This window comes from Tursiops truncatus, chromosome 11 (genome assembly GCF_011762595.2).
Source record: "Tursiops truncatus isolate mTurTru1 chromosome 11, mTurTru1.mat.Y, whole genome shotgun sequence".
In the NCBI taxonomy this organism is placed as follows: Eukaryota; Metazoa; Chordata; class Mammalia; order Artiodactyla; family Delphinidae; genus Tursiops; species Tursiops truncatus.
Window position 1 is genome coordinate 48,661,719 of NC_047044.1, and position 25,029 is coordinate 48,686,747.

At 43.4% G+C, this 25,029-nt stretch overlaps 1 long non-coding RNA gene across 3 annotated transcripts in view; it reads right to left on the reverse strand.

Moving 5' to 3' along the window:
* Positions 1–23,618, reverse strand: part of LOC109547205 (uncharacterized) — a 148,086-nt gene extending 124,468 nt beyond the window's left edge. For all 3 annotated transcript variants that reach the window (XR_012324297.1, XR_002172960.3, XR_012324296.1), the window contains exon 1: positions 23,389–23,618. This is a non-coding gene — a long non-coding RNA (uncharacterized lncRNA). The remainder of the gene's footprint in view (positions 1–23,388) is intronic.
* Positions 23,619–25,029: the final 1,411 nt, after the last annotated feature.

The following is a 25,029-nucleotide window of genomic DNA, read 5'->3' on the forward strand; positions in this document are numbered from 1 at the left end:
CTGCCTGCCAGTAGTCAGCCCACCGCAACAGAAGAGCCCACGCAGCCCACAGAGGGGGCTCCCGAGAGTATACAGCTCTGGTGACCAGAGGGCAGTGTGCTGCTGGGCCCCATAGGGCATCTCCTACATAAGGCCACCTCTCCAAGAGCAGGAAATGTAGCCGACCTATCTACTACATAGAAATAATCACAGAAAATTAGGCAAAATGAGGAGACAAAGGAATATGTTCCAAACGCAGGCACCAACACCTCAGAACAAAAACTAAATGAAGTGGAGAAAAGCAAAGCAATCTACTCAAGGAAGAGTTCAAGGTCGTGATCAGAAAGATGCTCAACAAACTCAGGAGAAGAGTGGATGAACAGTGAGAATTTTAACAAAGAAAATGTAGAGAAGAACCATACAGGATTGAAGAATACAATAACTGAAGTGAAAACTACACTAGAAGGAATCAACAATCAATTAGATGATACAGAGGAACAGACAGCACACTGGAAGACAGTAGTGGAAATCACCCAGCATGAACAGAAAATAGAATTAAAAGAAATGAGGATAGTTTAAGAGCCCTCTGGGAAAACGTCAAATGTACTGACATTCTCATTATAGGGGTCCCAGACAGAGAAGAGAGAGAAAGAGGCAGAGAAGTTATTTAAAGAAATAATAGCTGAACACTTTGCTAACCTGGGAAAGCAAACAGACATCTAGGTCCAGGAAGCACAGAGAGTCCCAAACAAGATGAACCCAAAGAGGACCATACCAAAAGGCATATTATAATTCAAGTGGCAAAAATTAAAAATAAAGTAAATCTATCGATCTGTGTAACTCTCAACTACCAGAAGATTAAAAACGAATTCTTATTTTTAATTTTTTTGCGGTACGCGGGCCTCTCACTGTTGTGGCCTCTCCCGTTGCGCAGCACAGGCTCCGGACGCGCAGGCTCAGTGGCCATGGCTCACGGGCCCAGCCGCTCTGCAGCATGTGGGATCTTCCCGGGCCGGGGCACGAACCCGTGTCCCCTGCATCGGCAGGTGGACTCTTAACCACTGTGCCACCAGGGAAGCCCACAAATTCTTTTTTGAAAAGCCAGCCTCCTCTTTTTCTTTTCTCAATATATTGAACATATTGAAAGATTGAACATATTGAAATATATTGAACTTCCCCCACTTTTAATCATATGTACACACAGCCTTCAGTAAGAGGGCTCAGCTGCTGAAGTGGGTGTGACTTCTCCAGGCCGGACAGACTGCCCCAGGGCTGGCATTACAGACCACAGTTAACTTAAAAACTAACTATGCATAACTTAAACATTAACTTCACAGATGTAGCTAATAGAAGAAGCATTGGGCTGGAGGTCCCAGACCTAATTTTAATTCTGGCTCTGACCCTCTTTCCTCATCTGAAGAATGAAAGCATTGGTATAAATGTTCACAAAGATTTTCACTCTTTTCAGATTGTGGGGTCCTAAAGATGAAAAGACTTTCTCTCTACAACATGCTCTGCTGGGAGGAGAAGGGTAAGGATAGGAAAGGACTTTAATGAGAAATGGAGGAAATGATAACCTTCAAAAGTCAGAAGTAGGGCTTCCCTGGTGGCGCAGTGGTTGAGAGTCTGCCTGCCAATGCAGGGGACACGGGTTCGTGCCCCGATCCGGGAAGATCCCACATGCCGCGGAGCGGCTAGGCCCGTGAGCCATGGCCGCTGAGCCTGAGCGTCTGGAGCCTGTGCTCCGCAATGGGAAAGGCCACAACAGTGAAGGCCCGAGTACCGCAAGAAGTAAAAAAAAAAAAAAAAAAAAAAAAAAGTCAGAAGTAGCTGGAGAAAGAGGAAAATATGGAGAGGCCTTTGGTGGGTAAATACACCGCTGTTGCTTCTCCCTTTCCCTGGGGCTGAGGAATGGAGGGGACAGTTTGACACAATCATTCGCTGATGGTTCTAGTAGTTTTACTATCTGTTTCCGAATGAGATAATCATAGTAACTTACTACTAGGCGAAATGATATTCTGATTATCAGTGGGGACAAGATAAAATCAAGTCTCATATCACAGTTTCTCTTCCATTGATCCTTCAGACCCTCTTTTTGAATAAAAGACCAGTAATCTCTATACTTAGACCTTGAAACATGATTCAGAACCAAGGTAGAGATAAGAATCAGAAACCAAACCCTAGCCACAGCCATGCAAGCGTCTAAGTGAAGGTGCCCGGTTTTTGTTTTTATATACATTAGCTTTCAATATGTTCAATATATTGAGAAAAGAAAAAGAGGAGGCTGGCTTTTCAAAAAAGAATTCGTGGGCTTCCCTGGTGGCCCGGTGGTTGAGAGTCCACCTGCCGATACAAGGGATGCGGGTTCGTGCTCTGGTCCGGGAAGATCCCACATGCCACGGAGCGGCTGGGCCCGTGAGCCATGGCCGCTGAGCCTGTGCGTCCGGAGCCTGTGCTCCGCAGCGGGAGAGGCCACAACAATGAGAGACCCGCGTACCACAAAGTAAAAAAAAAAAAGTGGGAAAGTTCCATCCAGTGGCTGCTTGTCCCAGGCACCCTTTCCCCATCTCACCCAACAAAGTCTAAACCTACCATCTCCATTCCTAATCATCTACAATTCCTGCATTTCATGACTGGTAACAGGGGAACGTATGTGGCAATGAAAGGCTCTATTGCAGTGCTTTGCAGTGTTTTGACAACAAGCATCTTTGTTCAGTGTATTCTCCTCAGAGGACACTAGAATTCACTTTATTTGAATTCTCATGACATTTTTTGCCTCTCTTAGAGTATTGTATATTTAAGAAAAGCATTATTTTAAAATTAAGGTTTTCATTAAAAACTACTGTTTATCTTTTCCCGTTTTTTTTTTTTTTTTTTTTGCAGTAAATTGTGACATTTTTCTATTATTGTAGCAAGACAAATTCACTTTGGGAAGATAAATGTCACATTTTAATGAAAACCAGCTTCCTGTGTGGAGAGGAAGAGTGATCTTTAAAGGGGAACCAATGTGCATACACTTTGACATTTCTCATTCTTCTTAGCCACAACATTAAGATTTACGTTTATTTTTTAATATTGGAGAAGTTACCCTATAAATCCCATCAGGAAGATGAATGGGATACATTTGGAGCTCATTGACCCTCACAAACTAAGTCCAGAAAAAACTTCCTGACACAAGAAAAATTTGCAGTGAAATGGGAGATGAAATAAAGCAAATGAGAATTGGAACAGGGGGATGTTCTGGAAAGGGGCCACATGAGCATGCCACATAACACAGGAGAGCCACTTCTTCCATTTGAGGTTGGGAGAGGAGTGGTGAGCCCAAGGTTAAGCTATGTGGGAATTTTACCTCCGTGCATTGGCTCATGTGAAGGTGAGCTACATGCCTAAATGAGTCTTTTTTATACACATAAACTCACATCATTCATAGTGGACATTTATCTTTTTTTTTTTTTTAGCTGTCCAGCATGTGAAACTCCTTCTTAGGTCTGGGGAATTTCTTTTTTTTCTTTTCTTTCTTTCTTTCTTTCTCTATTTTTGTCTGTGTTGTGTCTTTGTTGCTGCGCGGGCTTTCTCTAGTTGTGGCGAGCGGGGGCTACTCTTCATTGTGGTGCGCGGGCTTCTCATTGCAGTGGCTTCTCTTGTTGCGGAGCACGGGCTCTAGGTACATGGGCTTCAGTAGTTGTGGCTCCCAGGCTCTAGAGCGCAGGCTCAGTAGTTGTGGCCCACGGGCTTAGCTGCTCCACAGCATGTGGGATCTTCCCGGACCAGGGCTCAAACCCGTGTCCCCTGCATTGGCAGGTGGATTCTTAACCACTGCACCACCAGGGAAGCCCTGGGGAATTTCTTATACTGTGAGTCATGGCTGAAAGCAGGGCCCGACCCCCACTACAGAAGCAGAAAAGAGTAGATACCACCAGCTTTTCCCATTCTCCAAGGAAAAGAGTACAGGTGTGCTCCCCTGGCTTGTTCAACCAAATGGTCTCACTCAGGTCTCAGAGGCAGGAGCAATTACTGCAAATAGGAATTCAGTTCAGCTTCAGGGACTACAGCACCCAGTGTCCAGTAACAACAGGGGAAGCTGAGGGCATGCAGCAGCTAGTGCTGGTGGCAGTGAGGTTACCAGAGGCCCAACCACTAGCGGACAGCAGGAAGCATCCTTCCCAGACTCATCCTGTGGTTGACACTGGGCTAGGAGTTTCCACGCCTCTCATATTTTCTAAGTTTCTGCCCAGTTTCCCAGCTTGATTTTCTAGAAACCCTTGCTACTGAAAGTGTGGTCTGGGAACCTGTTGGGAATGCAGAATCTGGGCCTCACCCCAGAACCACCTAGTCAAAGTATAAAAGTGTAGTATAGGGCCTTGCACATAGTAGGGCCTTCATGAATATTTCTGGATGTATTATAGATATATAAAAATGTGTTTTGGGTTCAGCAAGATCAATCTGAAATATATTTCTTCAAAACGTGTATGTGAACAGCCCTTAACCCAATGGCTGTACTCCGGAAAAAAACGTGAAGTATTGTACATAATGAATTGCATTTTAAATGCATTTTGTTGACATTTAAGAGATTCTCGTGTAAACGCATTATGCCTTTTCAAAGTGGATAATCACCCTTTCATTTATCTGTGTTGTTGACTTGTATTCTTTACAGCAGGGCACACCACAGTAAAGATTACTGCAATGAAATAAGTTGTTACTGAGATGACCACTGAAATTCTCTCCATGGCCCTCATTATTTAGGTCCTTGTCTATCTTTCTATGGGTTCCCTAAAATGCCAGCTGCATGTGATCTTGGTGTGTATCGATACCTAGCTGAGCACCCACGATGGATACATAAAACAGTTCTCTTTACAAAGTCAGCCAAACACTACGATTCTAAAGCACTGCACTGTATTTTGCCACCTGCAGTTATTGGACATTAAGGGCAACCTGCCCTTCCACTTGTCATCATGCCAGCCTCAAGAGCCTTCAACAGCCATCTCAAGACAACGTTGGCAGAATGCCACTAATACAGTGCCTGAGAGAACACCCAGCTCTCCCATTTTCACCTAGAAGAGAACAGCTCCTGGAAAGCAAACTTACTTTTCAAAAGCTTTGTTGAAGAAAGCTGGGGGAAGTGATAGAGGGAGAATTGGAGGAGGAAGAGATGGTACAACGTTGCCATCAGAGAATCAGCCACTTAATTACTTGCTCTGTTCAGCAGAGTTTCTTAACCCTTTGAGCCTTTAGCGTCCTCCTACTTCATCTGGAGCTGGTAAGAATGTTTATCTGACAGGGTACTGTGGGCATTAAGCGTGAGAGTGGATATAAAGCACAGTCAGGCACCTAATTATTGCTCTGTAAATATTCGCTATGACAATTGCTGTATTCCTACTTCAAGGTGTGAGGTCATCAACAATTTATGACGTGATCTAAAACTAGTCATATGTCATAGATTGGATGATTTTCAGTGAGACAGAATTTGATCCCCATTCTCCCACCCCAAACACCACGACTTTTAATACCTGCTCACCATAGATTTTAAGAAATACTGTGATGCAGATAAACACAGCGCAGGCTTTGGTGTTAGATCAGGATTAGAATTACAAAACCATAAATGTTATCCCCCTTTCCCCTTCCTAGGGGTTTCCAGATTTTTATTTAGGTATCAATCCCTCCTCCCCACAACCCACATGCTGGAGGGGAAGTTAGCTCAGACAGTGGACTTAATGGGCCTATGGGAAATCCCATCCCCCTTGCCAGGGTGACTGGTTCAAGAAATCAGGCCTCAGCCAATCAGGGCATTTAATCCCCTGATACAAAGATTAATTTAATAATGGACCAACGAACTGTGAGGAGAGACACAGCAGCCATGAGAATGCATCTCATCTCCTGTCACAGGAGCGTGGTTGACCAAGGGCTTCAGGTGCTGCACTTTGAAATCCATCCCCTGGTTTATGGATTCTAAGGGTACTAAGACAGACTGGCTCCTGGGAGACACTGAACTCCTTTGTCAACCGATTTTGCCTAAAGGATTTCCCTGAGGCTTTGCTCAGAGGGCACCGCAATGTAGGACTCTTTCTCTCACTGCACAGGAGACCTCTGGCAAGGTCTGACAGCTCTTCCAGCCTTCCCAGTTCCTTATTTCGTTTCACACTGCACTTTCTCTTATAAAAGGTCAGCACATATAATCCTACTTTGATGTCTGCTCTTGGAGGACCCTAACACAGGGAGTTTGCTGGAGGCTTCTAGAAAATAAGCCTCTTTGCTCTTCTTAAGGTGCTGGGAATGATGCTCTTTCTTCCTCTGTATTTCATGAACATCATGTAAAGCCTAGAATTGCTCTGGTCGTTTTCCCAACAAGAGTTCTCTTCTCCAGGTTAAATGTCCCTAGATTCTTCATCATCTCCTTATGTTAACTGGTTTTTAGACCCTTTAACTATCCTGGGCATACCTAGAGAACAAAACTGTCTAGGGAAAACAGAAAATACAGCAAGAGTATATTCTCCCTTGCTTCTCATACTGCAGCATTATATGGCTGGAGCTTTTAGAGAAACTGTATGTATATATTCTTAGGAATTTGGTAGCCACCTTGACCTATTTGAAAGACTGACACATAGAATGCAACTATCAAATGCTTATTAATTCGCTCTTCAGCAAATGGAGCAGCAGAGAACACAGACTCCAGATCCAGACTGAGTTCCAATCCCAGCTTTGCCTCTTACAAGCTATGTGTTCTTGGGAAATTTAATTAACCTCCCTGAACCTCCATAACCTCCTCTATAAAGATAATTACAGCACCTACCTCATAGTGTTCTATTAATTACTTATAAAGTATTTAGAGTAGCCCTGTACATAGAAAGTGCAAAGTAAGTGTTAAATAATTAAATATTTTAAAGCACCTATCATTGCCACCAGAACTAGAATTCACAAAGGTCGATGACTTAGGCAACTCTCAACTCATTTGACTATTGTTCAATACCTTCTTCTTACCCCACATGACTTTACCTCCTGAACTCACATCTATAAATCATGATGGAATGTATTAGGCATATGTTCTTGTTTGGAAGGGAAATATTTGAAATTTCTTGTAGGTAAGCACCATAAGTCCTATGAATAAATATACATTCTTTTCTCCACTTCCTCAACTTCCAAAGTGTTTCTAAAATTCTCCTGGGAGCTCCTGTTTAATCTAAATGTAACATACATTCATTTTTCTTAGTATATATTTTGGAAGTGTTTTGCACTTAGAATCAGCTTTGGGTTTAAAAATGGAAAAAGAACTCTCAGACCTTATCTTTACTCTGAGTGTAAGGTACAGTAAAGCAAGCAAATGTATCCAAGACATTTGGATACCATTCAATTCCTATTTCTCTTGTGACATAAGGTGAAGAGGTGAGAGGATGATTTACATACTCAGATAAGTGAAACTGCTAGCGAGACAAAGATTTTTGTGATTTGATTATCTGATGGTTTGCTTACAATGAGTAAACAAAGTGGTTGATTCCCTACCATTCATTCCTATTCTTTTGTTTAAGCAGTTTATAGTCCCAGAGAGTATAACAGATAAATGATGCGGACTAGAGAACTAAATGCATACTTCTACACTAGGTAAGCGCTGGGCTTTCTCTTGCTATGTTTTCCTCTCAAATGTCTGCAAAATGAGTAGTGTAAGCAATAGTTCTAGATTAGGAGAATTTTGCAGGAAATTATCTTTACCTGGTCTACAAAATCACACACTACAATAGTAATTGCAAATAGTGACTGATTCAGGTACCTCACCTTAATCATCTCTGGAAATATTTTTTATGCCATTTATTCTTAATATCTGAACCCACCTTCGGTAATGTAGTATGCAAATTTTTTTTTGATAAAAACGAAACCTACATCATAGCATAAACTATGTTTTTGCTACCTTTAATTTAAGCCAAAATATCTAAAATACACAGAAACATAGTTACAAAGTAGTTTCCAGACTAATGTCCCATCATTCTTCCTCAGGAAGCTGGTAATTTTTTTTTGTAACCATCTTTACAATCTACTGAAAAGAAGAAAAGAAAAAACCCAGTTCCATTCCATATACACAGCAAAAGCCAAGCTGTTCAGAATTCCTTCTGGTTGACTGAACACCTCCAACACACACACACTCCCTGACCTTCTTCAGAAGCAAGTTTCAAAGCTTTCAGGCTGAGCTGTCCCTTTTCCTCAAAGTTCTAGCCTCTTGAACTTTTCTAAGGATTGAGTCTCTCCTTCCCCCATGCTTGGTACTCCACCAAGGAAAGTCTTGATATCTCTGGGATAACTTGGCCTTACAATGAAAACTGTAGACAAACTGAGAAATAACAGCGCAAGGAGACTTTAATTAATTCACTTTCTCCCATCAGGCACTGACACATGCAGACTGTACTACAGCTAAACTCTAAATAACCATGAAGTATCAGAGGAGAGGTGTAGCCTCCACGTTCCCAAGATGGCACGGTGCCGGAGGAAGCATCTGGCTGGGTTTTAGGAACCCCGTGTTCCATCCTCCCTCTGCCACTAACACACTGGTAACTTGAGGTGGATCCCTGATGATGATGTGCACGGCACATGTTCTTTGCACACCACCTTCAAATCCATCAGTACATTCAGTCAGAAGATTGCTTCCGTTTGCCCACGTCCACACCAACCCTCCCTCACCACACACACCACCATTGCCCCCGTTTTACTCTATCTTGCCATCACTCTGAGCAGAAGATAATTGCTTTACACTGTTGTGTTAGTTTTCTGCTGTATAACAAAGTGAATCAGCTCTGCGTATATGTATATCCCCTCCTTTTTGGACCTCCCTCTCCCTCCATGCCACCCATCTAGGTCATCACAGAGCACGGAGCTGAGCTCCCTGAGCTATACAGCAGCTAATAGTACTTTTAAGCACTCTTGGTTCTGGGAATATTCAGAGCACCCGCCTACTCTAAAGCTCCACCATTAATAGGTGTTTACCTAAGCAGATAAGTTTTATTTTTAGCCAAAGCTGACTATAGTTGGAATGGTAAATCTTACAGTGCAAAAAAGTAATTCACTTTAATGAAAATAACCACAACTTACATAGCCTTTACTATATGCTATCCATAGGAGTATCTAAAGTTACCTCCTTTGGAACAATATTCTAGTGAGGTAGGCAACACCATCCAAGTTTCACAGGTGAGACCTGGAGCTTACATTACTTACATTACTCTAAGTCACACATCTTCTTAGACGTGGAGCTGGAATTCCAACCTGGCTCTCCTGACTTCTACACCAGCAAGAGCACCAAATACCTCTTCTGTTTTATTTTCCACACTGTGATTTGATCCTTCCTTTCACCTTCTGTGCCCACAAAATTGTTACCTCTTCCTTAAATATCCACTCATCTCCAGGTGAGAAATTGTCTTTAAAACTTAAGACGATTTAAAGCAAATGCCTCCATTTTGAAATGGGTGTGAAGTAAACCCTCTTCCCACCTCCTCTGCAGGGCACAGCTGGGTCTGGCCCATACTGGGTGTGTCTGGACAAAAGGGAGGCAGGGCGGAGACTGTGGACAGCTGTACCTTTGTGAGATCTCTAGAAAGGTCAAAGTTTGCCTTCTAGGACCGTGGGCAGAAGGAAGGAACGTCCATATGCTGATTACACAGTGTCCTCATTCGTTCAACCCACATGGAGTCACCAGTCCTGCCCGTTTTCCACAGGTTCCAGCTGATCCATCCCTACAGGGATGGTGGATGTCTTGTGAAAATAGCTTTGGTTGCAAACAACCCTGGGTTCGGCACCACGTCTGTAAAAAGGTGACTTCTACACTCACCTCCCCTAGTCATTTGGAGGTTACATCAAACCACATGGAAAGCGCACTGCACATGGTAGATGTGTGATAAACATGCATGGCTTTGGCCTCCCCTCTACTGACAATTCTGCTTCCTTCCATCTTCCTGATGTCAAGGGACAGTGGGACCCTCTGTGCCTTCCCCTGAGGGTGGAATCCAGCCTCCCTCAAGCGTCTGAGGCTTCTGAATCAGCCTCTGCTTAGGGCTCCCCGCCTTTCCTAAGTCCCTTTCATCTCTCCATGTCATCTCTTTATTGAGTTTGCAACAAACCTCTAACCTCAGGAAGCTTTGCATTGTTGCAAACCAGCAGAGAGCCCTAAAGCTTATAGCATGTAGTCTGAATGGCTTGCTGATTCATCACACCATATTGTTTTCTGCTTATCTTTCTCTAAGACATCCTGTACCCTCAACCTGGTGGCACCTACTACATCCTCAGTGCTGTGTTAAGTTGGGCCACTTCGAATGGCCACTCATAGGTGCTTGTTCTTCCAAAGTTACACAATGCGACCCGCTGATTCTGTATCTAATAAAAACACATTAACTGGACTGGAAAATTAGCCTGACTCTGATTTCCCATGACCTCAGACTGCTATGCATGGCTTCTGAGAAACCAGACTTTGGGAACTGCCCCCTTTTTTTTGCAGCAGAATTCAGGTGGAACTCAGCGAAAAAGCTAATGCTCACCCACCAACTCTGTGGTCGTCAGGCTCCAAGATACCCCCCAATGATTCCCACGTCCTGATATTCACACTCTTCTATAGTGCCCTCCCACGCTATATCAGGGTTGGTCTGTGCTACGGTCTGAATGTTTGTGTCCCTACAAAACTCACACGTTGAAGTCTTAATGCCAAAGTGGCAGCATTAGGAGGCGGGGCCTTTGGGAGGTGCTTAGGTTAGGAGAATGGAGACCTCATGAATGGGATTAGCGTTCTTATACAAGAGACCCCGCAGAGATTCCTTCTCTCTTCCACCATGTGAGGACTGTAAGAAGGTGCTGGCTATGAATCCAGAAGACAGCCTTCACCAAAACCATGTGGTGACCATGCTCACACCTTGATCTTGGACTTCCAGCCTCCAGAAGGGTGAGAAATAAATTTCTGTTGTTTACAATCCACTCCACCTGTGGTATTTTGTTATAGCAGCCAGAATGAGGAGAGGCAGTTTGTGTAACCAACAGAATACAGGAGGAGGGACAGGATATTGCTCTAGAGGCTGGATTATAAATGTCATTGTGGCCTCTGTCTTGCTTTCTCTGAATCACTCGCTTGAGTGGAAGCCAGCGGCCGTGTCTTAAGGACACCAAGCAGCCCAGTGGAGAGGCTCACATGGAGAAGAACTGAGGCCTCCAGCCAACTGCCCTGAGAGGGAGCCTTCTTGGAAGAAAATCCTCCAGCCCCAGCCAACATCTTGCCTGCAGCTTCAAGGGAGACCCTGAGCCAGAACAACTTTGTTAAGTTGCTCCCAGTGTCCTGATTTTCAGAAACTGTGGAAAAATAAATGTCTCAGACTGACATGTTTCAGAGCAAAATTTTATGCAGCAAGATATAATACAAACTCTCTTTCCTGTTTGCTACTACCTCTCTCCGCCTGCAGAAGTGTCCACCACCCCATCTGAGGTAAACCACCTTGACTTATAATTGAAAACAAATAATATGTACTTTAAAATTATTTGACTGTCATTTTATTACCAGATGACATAACCCAACAAAGTCAACCTAACAGATATTCCTTAACAAGAATATCTGGTTTGACTATATTATAATTGGGAACAAAACATAAAATACATTTGCAGTTTTTTCCCTAGAGAGTCAGGGTTTTAATGGGATACTTTAAAAGAACTTGAAGAAAGCTGTAACAACTAGTGTTTTGAAAGTCAAACACCCTTAGTCATTATAAGACACAATAAAGAAAATAAAGTCATAAATCACCCCCTAAGGATGCTTTTGTCATCCAAAGAGAACGTCTCTCAGAACAGACTGATACCACGCACACAAGGTACACACCTTCCACCACCTTCTATTCAGTACCTTAATGTGAGAGGCATCAGGGCAGAAATATACAACATATTTCCTCTGGAAATTCAGAATCTATACACTCTAGAGAGAAACAATCATTGGGTCACAATTTTGTATTCTGCTTTATCTAGAAAACACACACGCGCACAAACGATATATCAAATATAGACTATTTACATAAAAACTGTTAGTTTATAACTACTTGCTCCATGGAGATACTCAAAGCAGATGATTAGGAATGAAGTAAAGTCCAAGGAATTTTAAAGTCGGGCATTTATTTATAAGTTAGAAAAACATGACAGGTCGCACACTATCTGTAGGGCTTAGTACAAATAAAAATGCAAGTCCCTTGTTTGAAAATCATTAAAAACTTCAGGATAACCGCAGAGTGTTAAATTAAGCACGGGGCGTTTCTGAGCACCAGGCCCTTGCAGCGACCTTGAAGACAGGATACATTTTGTAGCCTGTTAAAGAGCTTTCTCAGGAGTTACGTACTAGAAGAAAAGAGAGTTAAGACCCGAAGGCATCAGTGGACGGCTTACTGAGTGACACAGAGAAGCGTTTATTGGTGTAACAGTAACTAATATTTCTGTCATCTTCGTAGTTCCCAAAGCAATCCCCCCAGATGCAGTATCTCACCGAATTGCAGCAAGAATTCTGTGAGATATTAACGTTATACCTCTTGTATAGAAGGCAAATTGGGGTCATCCAAAGTGGTCAAGTGACTCCTTCAAGGCCACTCAGACCACACAGGACCTAGATGCGTGTCGCCTGACTACAAATCCAATTTTCTTTCCACGAGATCAACACAGTCTTGTGGGTTACAACGAGGCGGAGAACTTCATGTGTGCAACCCAGCCATTCACTAGTGACAGCTGGGTGATAGGTGGCACTGACAGACTGCATGGATCAGGTGTTTCCACAACTGTGGGTCTGACCCAACTTGATAGCCAACACCAGACCAAATTCCCTATTCCTGACCCCTCCTCCCCACCCTCTAACGATAGCATCAGACCTCAGCCCTCCATCAGTTTCTGGACTGGACAAGTAAAGTGCCGGTCAGCCGAGCAAGCTCCCGCTCAGGTTCGCCTTTTATAAGATCTAGGAATCTGAGGCAAATGTCCTATGTTTGACTGTTGCACAGTCTTTTTTAATGTAATGCATGAATATTTACCTTTAATAGCAGCTTAAAGGACTCTCAAATTATAGATATCATTCTAACTGATCTCTCGTGACTTCCAAAAAGGTAGATGAGAGCCAGAACGAAACCTGCCAGCATAAATCTACACTTGAAGAAAACAAAGTTAATAGTCACGCTTAAGCTCATTTCATTTTCTCCATTCTTGCGCTAAAACCATGACAATTTATGTGGTTTGGGGACAAATTTTAATTATGAGAGATCTAGAAGCAAATTATTAAAACAAAACCCACAATGTTCTTTATTAGTACTACTCTTAAATGACATTACTTATGAAATATTAGCTTTTAATTGGTGATTACATAAATGTGATTAAAATACTTCCACAACCCTAATTTATAATGTTTCCTTCTTGTTTCATGTTTCCCGCTGCAGGAAGTCCAATGTTGAATGTAAGGCATTTCCCTCAGATTCCAGCTTTATTTCTGACTTGCTGGAAGGCACTGGCTCAAGCTCTTAACCTCTCTATATTTCAGTTTTCTTGGCTATAAAATTGCGAGCGCACAGTGCTTGCCTGGTTTGCAGGGACGCTTGGGAAATTCTGGCTCTAGGAGTGCAAAACACTTTAAAAGTACAAAGTATCATTATGTTTACTCTCACAACTTGCTTGAGTGTATTATAGCAAAGGTTTCACGGTGCTATCATACAGGAAATACATATTTCAAAATACTGGTAAAATGGAAATTGTACAGGTTTGGGAATGGGTGTTCTGAGATCCGGCAAGAGTCAGAACGTCTTGAAAAACATTGTGAACCTTCAAGTGCCAAGATAAAAATCAAACCCAGAGACTATTCATATCTTATAATAAAAGAGAGAAGATTTTCAAGAATGGTATAGGCTTAGTCTCAACTGCGAAGCCAATATTAATATACATGAAGATATTATGACACATATTATATAATAAATCCTATGTAATAAGACATAATATATATTATCATCCACCTTTGTTTTATTGCTATTATCCCATTTCTTGTTCCTTACGGCAATTAGGTGAGGAGTATGAAATATCAGAAGTGACCAGATAAGGAAGTTTCATGAAAGAATGGAAAAGCATAGCAACAAATGAAGAGGATGTAAAAGGGCAGGGATGAGAATTTAAAGGATGGAGAAAGAAAAACAGGGACCTTCTCGAGAGGCTTCCCGAGGTATTTTGTCCACTCCTGTTTGGGGTCCTTCTCTGTTCTGAGTGGTTCTTCCTGGTTCCCCCTACCCCCCTGGGGGCCAAAATCCCAAGAGGGATATTCCCTAGCATTAGACAGAGGAAAGGTCAAGGTCCAAGCCCTTGAATAAGATGCTTTTCTAATGAATGATTTAACACTCCTCCCCTGACCCCAGCAATCATGCCATGCTATGTGTTTGACTGGCTTTTTCTAAGCTCTCTGTTTTAAGACTTTATTTCTGCAGGGGGGCAGTGGGAGCAGTTTTAGGTTCACAGCAAAACTGAGAGGAAGGTACAGAGATTTCCCATATCCCCCCGTGCCCACACATGCATAGTCTTCCTATCAACATCCCCCAACACAGTAATGAGCTCTTTTTTTTTTTTTAGCGTTTTTCCCTGGCTTGTCCCCAAGTAGCCACTTCCTCTCAGCTCACCCTGTGTTTTTTCCCTCCCTATTTCCCTTCATTTGTTTTTCTTGTAGCTCTCCTACACTTTATTTTATTTGTCTTCTGAGCCATCATATCCTCTATTAGCTGAGGTTATCTCTGGGGCTGGCTCGCATCTAGACAACATTCATTTTCTTCTGATCCTACTTTAGAAGGGAATTTCAATTAATTATTCATGCATTTTTTTTCTCCCAAAGGGGTGATCGCTCAGATTTGCTAAGGTCCCCGCCTGTCCTACACTGGTACAGTTTCATCATCTGGAGGCCAGCTGTCAGGTAGCACGCAAGCCCACACTTCCCTTTATTGAAGGACCATCCCGCTCCCAGCGCTGACTCTCCAGCCTGCCTCCGACCTCATCCATACCTTGGCTCTATTTTTCAAAACTCCTTCCTTGATCACTAGGTATTGTCAGTTGCAAATTCAAGCACGTGAGAGAAAAAAGTACCCTGAACTCTATTCCATCCCGGGACGCTAAATATTATCAAGATAAGCTCAGCCTTAATCCTATGGTAGTATTAACTGAAGGCGTTTAATTTCATTTTCTGCAGATGACTTCTTCTATAAAGCTGTGTTCATTCCCAAGCTGCTGGGGCAGACCCAGGAGCAGCCATAGAAGAAAGTGTGTGCAGGTAAAGAGACATATACCTCAGACATCCTTTCTCTACGGACTGTCTCTCAGCAGCTTTTGATAGTAAGTGGCCTTATGAGAATTTCTTCTGCTTCCCCCCCACCTTTAAAACAAAACAAACAGACAAACAAAACTACTATCTTGATTTTCCAGCATACAGCATACATGCACCATTTCAAACAGGTTAAGGAAATTTCCATGGCACCTGTCCTTAAGAGGCTGCCTTTTGTTCCAAGAGTTTAAAGCATCTAAGAGATAGGATCCTGTACTTAAGGTGAAGGAGAAATGCCAGGATCAGGGAAATTGGAACCTAGAGAGGGGAAATTACTTGTTTCACAAGAGGACTGATGGTGAAGTTAGGATTAGATGTTTAGCTGTTGGTTCTTTCTCCCTAATGCCCTGTCCATGTGCTCAAGGCTCAGGGCCACGAATGATAAATTACAGTGGCTTCTACAGAAAACAGTGGACTTCTTGAACCAGAGCTTCCTAATATTCCCTCTTATAATAGCACACTGTGTGGTTTTTTTCTTTCACAGCTTTATCACAATTACAATAAAAATGTATCTGTTATTGCAAGTGATATCGAGAAACTTGCAGCAGACCAGTACTTCTGTCCAGCAAAACAAGGAAGGTTCAAAAATGCAGAAATCATCTGTCTAAAGGCAGTGGAGAGCAGCTGAGGGGCTGGGACGGGAGTGAGTAGAGTCAGAGAGATGTTCACCCATCTGGGGTCCTGGCAGGAGCTGAGAATCTGGGGACAGAGAAACCAGAAAATTTGTAGTTGAGACATGGGGGGGCCTCCAACACACAGCTGGATTCCCCTTCAGGACATTTCCTGAACTGGGGGTATATGAGGACTGGAGGCTAAAAAGCAGAAGCAGAAAGCCTCTGAAAATCATCTCAGTTTCCAGCAGCCTCGCAAGAGGAAAAGTGGAGTTTGGGACCTGCCAAGAGGAGGGGCCAGGTGAAGACACCAGGCTCTCAGGCCAAGGTTGGACCATTATCCGGCCTCACACCAAACCAAAAATTAAATTGAGGGCTTCCCTGGTGGCGCAGTGGTTGAGGGTCCGCCTGCCGATGCAGGGGACACAGGTTCGTGCCCTGGTCTGGGAAGATCCCACATGCCGCGGAGCGGCTGGGCCCGTGAGCCATGGCCGCTGAGCCTGCGCGTCCGGAGCCTGTGCTCTGCAACGGGAGAGGCCACAACAGTGAGAGGCCCGCGTACCGCAAAAAAAAAAAAAAAAAAAAAAAATTAAATTGAGATGGAGCAAGACCTCAATGCAAAAATGAAAACAATAAAACTTCTGAAAGAAAACAGGAAAAGGTCTTCATGACCGTGGGGTAAAATTTCCTTTTTTTTTCCCAATTAAAAAATATGATGCTCTATTTTGCTTCTCAAAACACTGCAGCATTCTGAAAGAAATCAAACCTTTGTATTAGGAGTAAGGATGGAGGTTACCTGTGGGGGTAAAGGGGCAGCTGTAACTGGGAGGGGGCGCGGCTTCTCATCCTGGGGGCTTGTGTGCACTCTGTGAAAACTCATGAAGCTCCGCACCGGCTGGACATACACTCTTCTGTAGTATGCTTCGCTTCAATAAACACATTTACATGAAACGGAAGTCTCAGCTTTCTAAACATACAAAGTGAAAAGAAAGGGAAAAACACAGAATGCTGCAAATTGTGTGATTAAAGTCAGAAGCACTTTCCTTGAAGCACTGGCTATGCACTGACAATGAAGACATTTTCAGTTTGTTTCCAAACCACCAGATTTAACTAAAAGTAATCAGAACACTTCTCGGGCCAACTGATGTCTCTTTTCCATGGATAAGAATGTCAGCAGAATGTTATGCCACTACAGTATACAGGAAAACAGGACAATCTAAAGCAGGGCCAACAGATTGGGCCTCATCTCTGAACTCGCTATGAAATGTGCCGCCTGAATTCCCTGGTAGTCCAGTGGTTAGGACTCCGGGCTTCCACTGCAGGCGGCCCAGTTCGATCCCTGGTCGGGAACTAAGATCCTGCAAGCCGCCTAGAGTGGCCAAAAAAAAAAAAAAAAGGTGCCACCTCCCACAGCATTACACTACCAAGCTCGGGCCACAGAGGTTGCCCGGTTTGTTTTGTTCTTTTTACAAACTATAGGTATGTACCGTTGATAACTCAGGATTTCTAATGGATAACACTACGTTACAAAGAAATTACAAATAATTTTAATTGCCCTCTCGTATCAATCTCTGAGTTGATGGAGTAAAGACAATAAGAGTGTCTTTTTATTTCAAAATTATTTAGAAATATGAACTTTGATAGCATTTCTAGGTGCTTCTGACACCCATAAACACTTCTTGGAAACCACTTGCAATTTCTAGAGCGCTTCAAAAACCACAAGGTGATCATGTTCCAGTTGTGCAATTAAACTCAGAGCAACTGATACCTTCTCAAATGGAAGGTGGGTTAGTTAATGCATTTGTCCTACATGTAGTCACATGATTAACAGTCAGCTGTCTTAATTATTCTCCTCCTGATCCTCTTTATCCCCATCTCAAACTCCTCATCTTCCTCCTCCATCTTCTTTTTCCAGAAAATGTTAAAGGGACCCTTTATCCTAACACTTTTCTTTTGATCATAGTTGGCGACATCCTTGTCATTCATCTCGTTCAACTCTGTTGCCTTTTTATAAAGTGATTTTTCACTATCACTCAAATTATTCCACGTTTTATTTTTCTATCACTGTGTGACAATTTACTATGATCTTAGCTTAAATCAGCATCCATTTACTAGTTCATAGTCCTGTAGCTCAGAAGTCCAGCATGGTGTGACTGGGTTCTCTGCTCAGCGAATCACAAGGCTGAAATCAAGTTATCAGCCAAGCTGAGTCCTCATCTGCAAACTCTAAGTGGACATCACTTCTGGGCTCATTCAGGTTGTTGGCAGAATTCAGTTCCTTGTGGTTGCAGGACTGAGGACCCTGTTTTCTTGATGGTTGTTGGCCAGGGTTCTCTCTCAGTTCTTTAAGGTGGCCTGAATTCCTTTCACATGGCTTCCTGCATCTTCAAGTCATATCCCCTTCATTCTTCATATCTCTCTGACTTACTCTTCCATCAACTGGAGAAGGCTCTCTGCTTAGAAAGGTTTTGTTGATTAAATCACACCCACCCAGATAACCTATTTTAAGGCCAACTTTGCCACAGAACACAATCACCTGAGTGAGTGATGTCTCATCCCTTTTATAGGTTCCAGGAATTAGGGTGAAATATCTTTCACCTGGGGGCATTTTATTAATTTTGCATACCATACCATGTCACCAGCTTTTTGGCAGTGGAAATGTCTGGGTTTGTAGATTTGCTCTTGGGCAGAGGTCTAAGTAGAAGAGGAAGAAGCCAGATGGGTTATGAGGGTATTGGGATATTATGATCTTTTCTTCTCGCCTCCCTTAACTCGTCTCCAATCCTTCATTTCTTGATCAAAGTGCACTTTCCCGTTTCACCAAATATGTATTTCTCTTTCCCACACATTGTATCGCACCTCAGAGCACTTGGAAAATGCAAAGCTCACCAGATCTCTGAATTTTTCTCCACAAAGATGGCATGAGCAGACATCTCACCTTTTGGTTTCTTGGGTTCTCTGCTATCCTGACTGTGTTGCTTGCTAGTCCAGGCAACACAGTGCATAACAGTTTCCCAGCCTTGCACTAACTGCTGCCACAAGAACTGCCTCAGGCAAAGATTTCTTAAGACACAGAAAGCAATAAACATAAGGGGAAAAATATTGATCAATTGGACTACATTAAAATTAAGAACTTCGGTTCTTCAAAACCATCAAGAGAGTAAAAGGATACTCCACAAATTGGAGGAAGAGAGTTTCAATACTTATGTCTGACAAAGGACTCTTCTCTGGAATACATAAAGCAGTCCTTCATATCAATAAGAAAAAGGAAGAGAACTCAATAGGAAAATGGACGAATGTCAGAAAAGATAATTCACAAGAGAAGATATCCAAACAGAAAATAAACGTATGAAAAGGCATTCGATTTCATTAGTCATTGGGGAAATGCAGATTAAGATCATAATACAGATCCCACAACATACCCTCCAAAATGACTAAAATGAAAAAGACAGACAATTTAGAGAGACCAGAACTTTCATACCCTGCTGACGAGAGGGCAAACTGTGACTACTTTGGAAAACTGTTAATAGTATCAATTAAAACTGAATATACCCATAGCTTATACTCAACAATTCCACTCCCAACAGAAATGCATGTGTGTATTCAACAAATGGCACGCACAAGAATGTCAACTGCAGTATTATTGTAGTATTCCCAAACAGGAAAGACCCCAAATGTCACCAACAGTAGAGTGGATACAAAAACCATGGCATATTCATTCATTCAGTAGAATAATATGCAGGAATGAGAATAAGTAAACTATAACTCACACACAAAAAAGGATGAAACTCACACACCTAATATTGAGTAGAAAAAGCCAGTCGCAAAAGAGTACATGTCATGCTTACCTTTTTATAAAGTTTAAAAACAGGCAAGGGCTTCCCTGGTGGCGCAGTGGTTGAGAGTCCGCCTGACAATGCAGGGGACGCGGGTTCGTGCCCCGGTCTGGGAAGATCCCACATGCCGCGGAGCGGCTGGGCCCGTGAGCCATGGCCACTGAGCCTGCGCGTCCGGAGCCTGTGCTCCGCAACGGGAGAGGCCACAACAGTGACAGGCCCGCGTACCGCAAAAAAAAAAACAGGCAAAAGTAATCTGTGGTTTTAGAAGTCAGAATATTAACCCTGGGGTGGGGGGATTGTGAGTGGAAGGGGGCACATGGAGGTATCTGGAGGTGCTAAGAAGATTCTTGATCTGGGCATGAATTATAAATGTATGTGTTCATTTTGTGGAAAATGAGCTGTACACTTATCATTTGTGCACCTTCTGTATGCGTTTTCTACTTCAACAAAAAGTTTACGTTATGCAAAGCAATTTATGTATCTATTATCTTTCCTGCCCATGAGTGTGGAACCACATCTGTTTTGTTCCCTACAATATCAGCAGCCCCTAGGCAGTGCCTAACACTGTTTCTTATTTCTTATTCTTATTTTAACCCCCCCAATCAGTGGAGTAACATTTACCTGTGTTTTACCAAATACCTTTAGATATTGTAAGGCAGGTGTTTCAGATCAACCAGCTTGCAGAGGAGAGAATGGAAAGCAAAATGCAGTAAGGAGCTGGAATTTAAGCTCCCTGAGGGCAAGAGCTTTTGTATTGCTTGTTCACTTGTTCTGATGACTTTATGTGTATAAATCATTTAATCCTTAGAACAACCGGCCGAGGTGCCTCACAAATGACGTAACTGAGGAGAAAACTGAGCCTTACAGAGGCTCAGTAACACCGTAGGGAATGAAACTGCCAAGACTCACACGCTGAATATGAGCTTGATCACAGCACTGTGTTGTTACCTCTGGTCACAGTAGTCACTTGAAAAGCGTCTGTGGAAGGCATCCATAAAGGACCTCTCCAACATCCCTATTTTTCTCCTCCCACTTCTCCACACAGCCGTCATTACTTACTAATAGTCGGGTCTCAGGGTGGGCTTGGGGGCTGAGCAGCTGGGGGAGGGAGGGCAGGAGAGCCTTTTGGCCCAGCCTCCCAGTTTAGAAAGTCTCAAATACAGACTTCTGACATCATTCCCAAATAAGCATACACATGGAAGTAACATTCATTCTTTTGACTGGAAGGAATCGTCCATCACACCACCTTAAACTTGGACCCCACTCTCTACAGCCCACCCTACAGAAATGTTACTTATAAACAGTGTAATCTTTGGAAAAGCAAGATCACTATACCATGCTTATTTAAGTGCACGTGTTAAAACTACTAATTTTTTAAACATAAACATTTTTAAACATAAACATTTAAAAATGAACTGCAATGTTTGTAATTCTGTTTTGGCCTTTTACGTTTTAACCTCCCAGAAATATTAAAAAAGAAAAACTGGAAGTGGCTGAGGCACTGTGATTTGCGGGGAGACCTGGCTAATGCACAGGCGAGTTCTGTGTGCACAGTGGCATTGTATCTCCTGCCAACCCCAGGCGGAACCGCTGCTACACAGGAGAGACAAATGGGGAGCCCTCGGGCTAATGTGAATCACTAAAACCCACTGAAAACTGAAAGCCTCATTTAGTTTCAACTTTTTACCCTGCAAGTCTTGTTCCTAGGGTGGCTTTTAAATAGCAACAAAAATGCTAGATTTTCCTTTCACTTCCTTCCCTCCTCATCTCCAGCCCCTGGTGGAGGTTCTCCTGAGGTTCTGCTGACAAAGGCAAACAATAATAACACCTTCCACTGACAAAGGTTTCTCAACAGCTCGCAGAACCTTTCCCTTCAGTTCCCTTCTAGTCTCTCAAGAGCCCCGTCAACAGCAATTACTAGCTTGTTGACGGTCGTGGTGACTGTCACCCCGCCCCCCAAAGTAAAAGTGACTTGTCCCAGGTCACAGAACAACTACATGGCCAAGCATGGATCTTACCCCGCAGATGGGGAGAAAAAAAATATAATACAGACCATGGACCGAGAACTTTAGTACTGCCTTAAAACTACCCTTTGCTTATCGATGCCTTCACCTTCAATTACAAGGAAAATACAAAAAAAAATTTTAATTTCAGTTTGGCAGTTTTACCATTTTCAACTACTGGAAAAATTAATCCACTTCAACTTCTTTTAAGATGCACTCTAAGCCTGTAGAACTGTCTGTGTGAATTAGGCAAAGGAATTAATTTTCACATGTTGCAGAGATCAAAAGGCGGAAGACATATTCGGCAGAGGATGAAGCCATGCTATTTCAAAGGGGGAAAAAATGAATATAGCATAAAAGGGAAAATATTTCAAATTTGTAAGGAAAAATATTTTTCACTAGAAAAATTTCCTCATGCTCTCATTTTTGTTTGGCTTAGCCTCCCCGTGGCATTCCAGGCAATCTGTCTCTTAGCACCACAGCTGTGAAATATATACACTTAAGGAGATTCAGTCGGTTCTAACCCCTCCCCCGATTTTATTAGCCTCCTGGCTTTCACTGGGTTTCATTGTAGGCAGTGTCTTGCCATTGGCTCGCAAACTGTGCTGTCTAAACTGTTTCATAATTCTATTGTACAGAATAACATTTTCATCTAATAAAAGTCAACACAACTTGGGGAAATGGTAACAATCAGATTTACAGTCACAAAACCACATCGCCATCTTCGAACAACAATTTATTTTGTAGACTATTATTCAGGCCATCCTAGAAAAATGGGCTAGTCTAAGAGTAAACTTAACTACAGACTGTATATCAAAAATTTGCATCTGCTAGATTAGGAGTTCACAAACTTTTTTTTCTTTTTTTGTAAAGAGCTAGAAAACAAATACCTTAAGCTTGGCAAGCTATACAATCTCTCTCTCTACTACCCAACTCTGCCATTGCAAGGAAAGCAGCCATAGACAGTAGACAATAGGTAAATGAACGGAAGTGTCTGTGTTTTAACAAAATATTATTTACAAAAACATACGGCAGGCTTCCGGGAAGATGGAGGAAGAGTAAGACGCAGAGATCACCTTCCTCCCGACAGATACACCAGAAATACATCTACACGTGGAACAACTCCTACAGAACATCTACTGAACGCTGGCAGAAGACCTCAGACCTCCCAAAACGCAAGAAACCCCCCACATACCTGGGTAGGGCAAAACAACAAAAAAAGGAAACACAAGGACAAAAGAACAGGGACAGGACCTGCACCAGTGGGAGGGAGCTGTGAAGGAGGTTTTCACACACTAGGAAGCCCCTTCGCGGGCGGAGACGGCGGGTGGTGGAGGGGGAAAGCTTCGGAGCCGAGGAGGAGAGCGCAGCCACAGAGGTGAGGAAGGCAAAGCGGAGAGATTCCAGCACAGAGGATCGGTGCCGACCGGCACTCACCAGCCCGAGAGGCTTGTCTGCTCACCCGGCGGGGCGGGTGGGGCTGGAAGTTGAGGCTTGGGCTTCGGTCGGATCCCAGGGAGAGGCCTGGGGTTGGCGGCGTGAACACAGCCTGCAGGGGGTTAGTGCACCACGGCTAGCCAGGAGGGAGTCTGGGGAAAAGTCTGGACCTGCCGAAGAGGCAAGAGACTTTTTCTTACCTCTTTGTTTCCTGGTGCGCGAGAAGAGGGGATTAACAGCGCTGCTTAAAGGAGCTCCAGAGACGGGCGCGAGCCGCGGCTAAAAGCGCGGACCCCAGAGACGGGCATGAGACGCTAAGGCTGCTGCTGCCGCCAGCAAGAAGCCTGTGTGCGAGCACAGGTCACTATCCACACCCCCCTTCTGGGGAGCCTGTGCAGCCCGCCACTGCCAGGGTCCCGGGATCCAGGAACAACTTCCCCGGGAGAACGCACGGCGCGCCTCAGGCTGATGCAACGTCACGCCGGCCTCCGCTGCCGCAAGCCCGCCTCGCACTCCGTGCCCCTCCCTCCCCCACCCCCCACCCCCGGCCTGAGTGAGCCACAGCCAGCGAATCAGCGGCTCCTTTAACCCCGTCCTGTCTGAGCGAGGAACAGACGCCCTTCGGGTGACCTACACGCAGAGGTGGGGCCAAATCCAAAGCTGAGCCCCGGAGAGCTGTGAGAACAAAGAGAAAGGGAAATCTCTCCCAGCAACCTCAGGAGCAGCGGATTAAAGCTCCACAATCAACTTGATGCACCCTGCATCTGTGAACCATCCCAAATTAAGGAGGTGGACTTTGAGAGCAAGATTTATTATTTTTTCCCCTTTTCCTCTTTTTGTGAGTATGTATGTGTTGCTTCTGTGTGAGATTTTGTCTGTATAGCTTTGCTTCCACCATTTGTCCTAGGGTTCTATCCGTCCATTTTAAAAAAAAATTTTTTTCTTAATACTTATTTTTTATTTTAATAACTTTATTTTACTTTATCTTCTTTCTTCCTTCCTTCCTTCCTTCTTTCCTTCCTTCCTTCCTTCCCTCCTTTAGACAACGAATCATCCCAAATTGAGGAGGTGGACTTTGAGAGCAAGATTTATGATTTTTTCCCCTTTTCCTCTTTTTGTGAGTGTGTATGTGTCTGCTTCTGTGTGAGATTTATGCTGTATAGCTTTGCTTCCACCATTTGTCCTAGGGCTCTATCCCTCCGTTTTTTTCTCTTAATAATTATTTTTTATTTTAATAACTTTATTATATTTTATCTTACTTTATTTTATTTTACTTTATCTTCTTTCTTTTTTTCCTACCTTCCCTCCTTCCTTCCTTCCTCCCTGCCTCCCTCCTTTTTTTCTTTCTTTCTTTATACTTATACTAATTCTTTCTTTCTACTTTTTCTCCCTTTTATTCTGAGCCGTGTGGATGAAAGGCTCTTGGTGCAGCAGCCAGGAGTCAGTGCTGTGCCTCTGAGGTGGGAGAGCCAACTTCAGGACACTGGTCCACAAGAGACCTCCCAGCTCCACATAATATCAAATGGTGAAAATCTCCCAGAGATCTCCATCTCAACACCAGCACCCAGCTTCACTCAACGACCAGCAAGATACAGTGCTGGACATCCTATGCCAAACAACTAGCAAGACAGGAACACAACCCCACCCATTAGCAGAGAGCCTGCCTAAAATCATAATAAGTCCACAGACACCCCAAAACACACCACCAGACATGGACCTGCTCACCAGAAAGACAAGATCCAGCCTCATCCACCAGAACACAGGCACTAGTCCCTTCGACCAGGAAGCCTACACAACCTACTGAGCCAACCTTAGCCACTGGGGACAGACACCAAAAACAA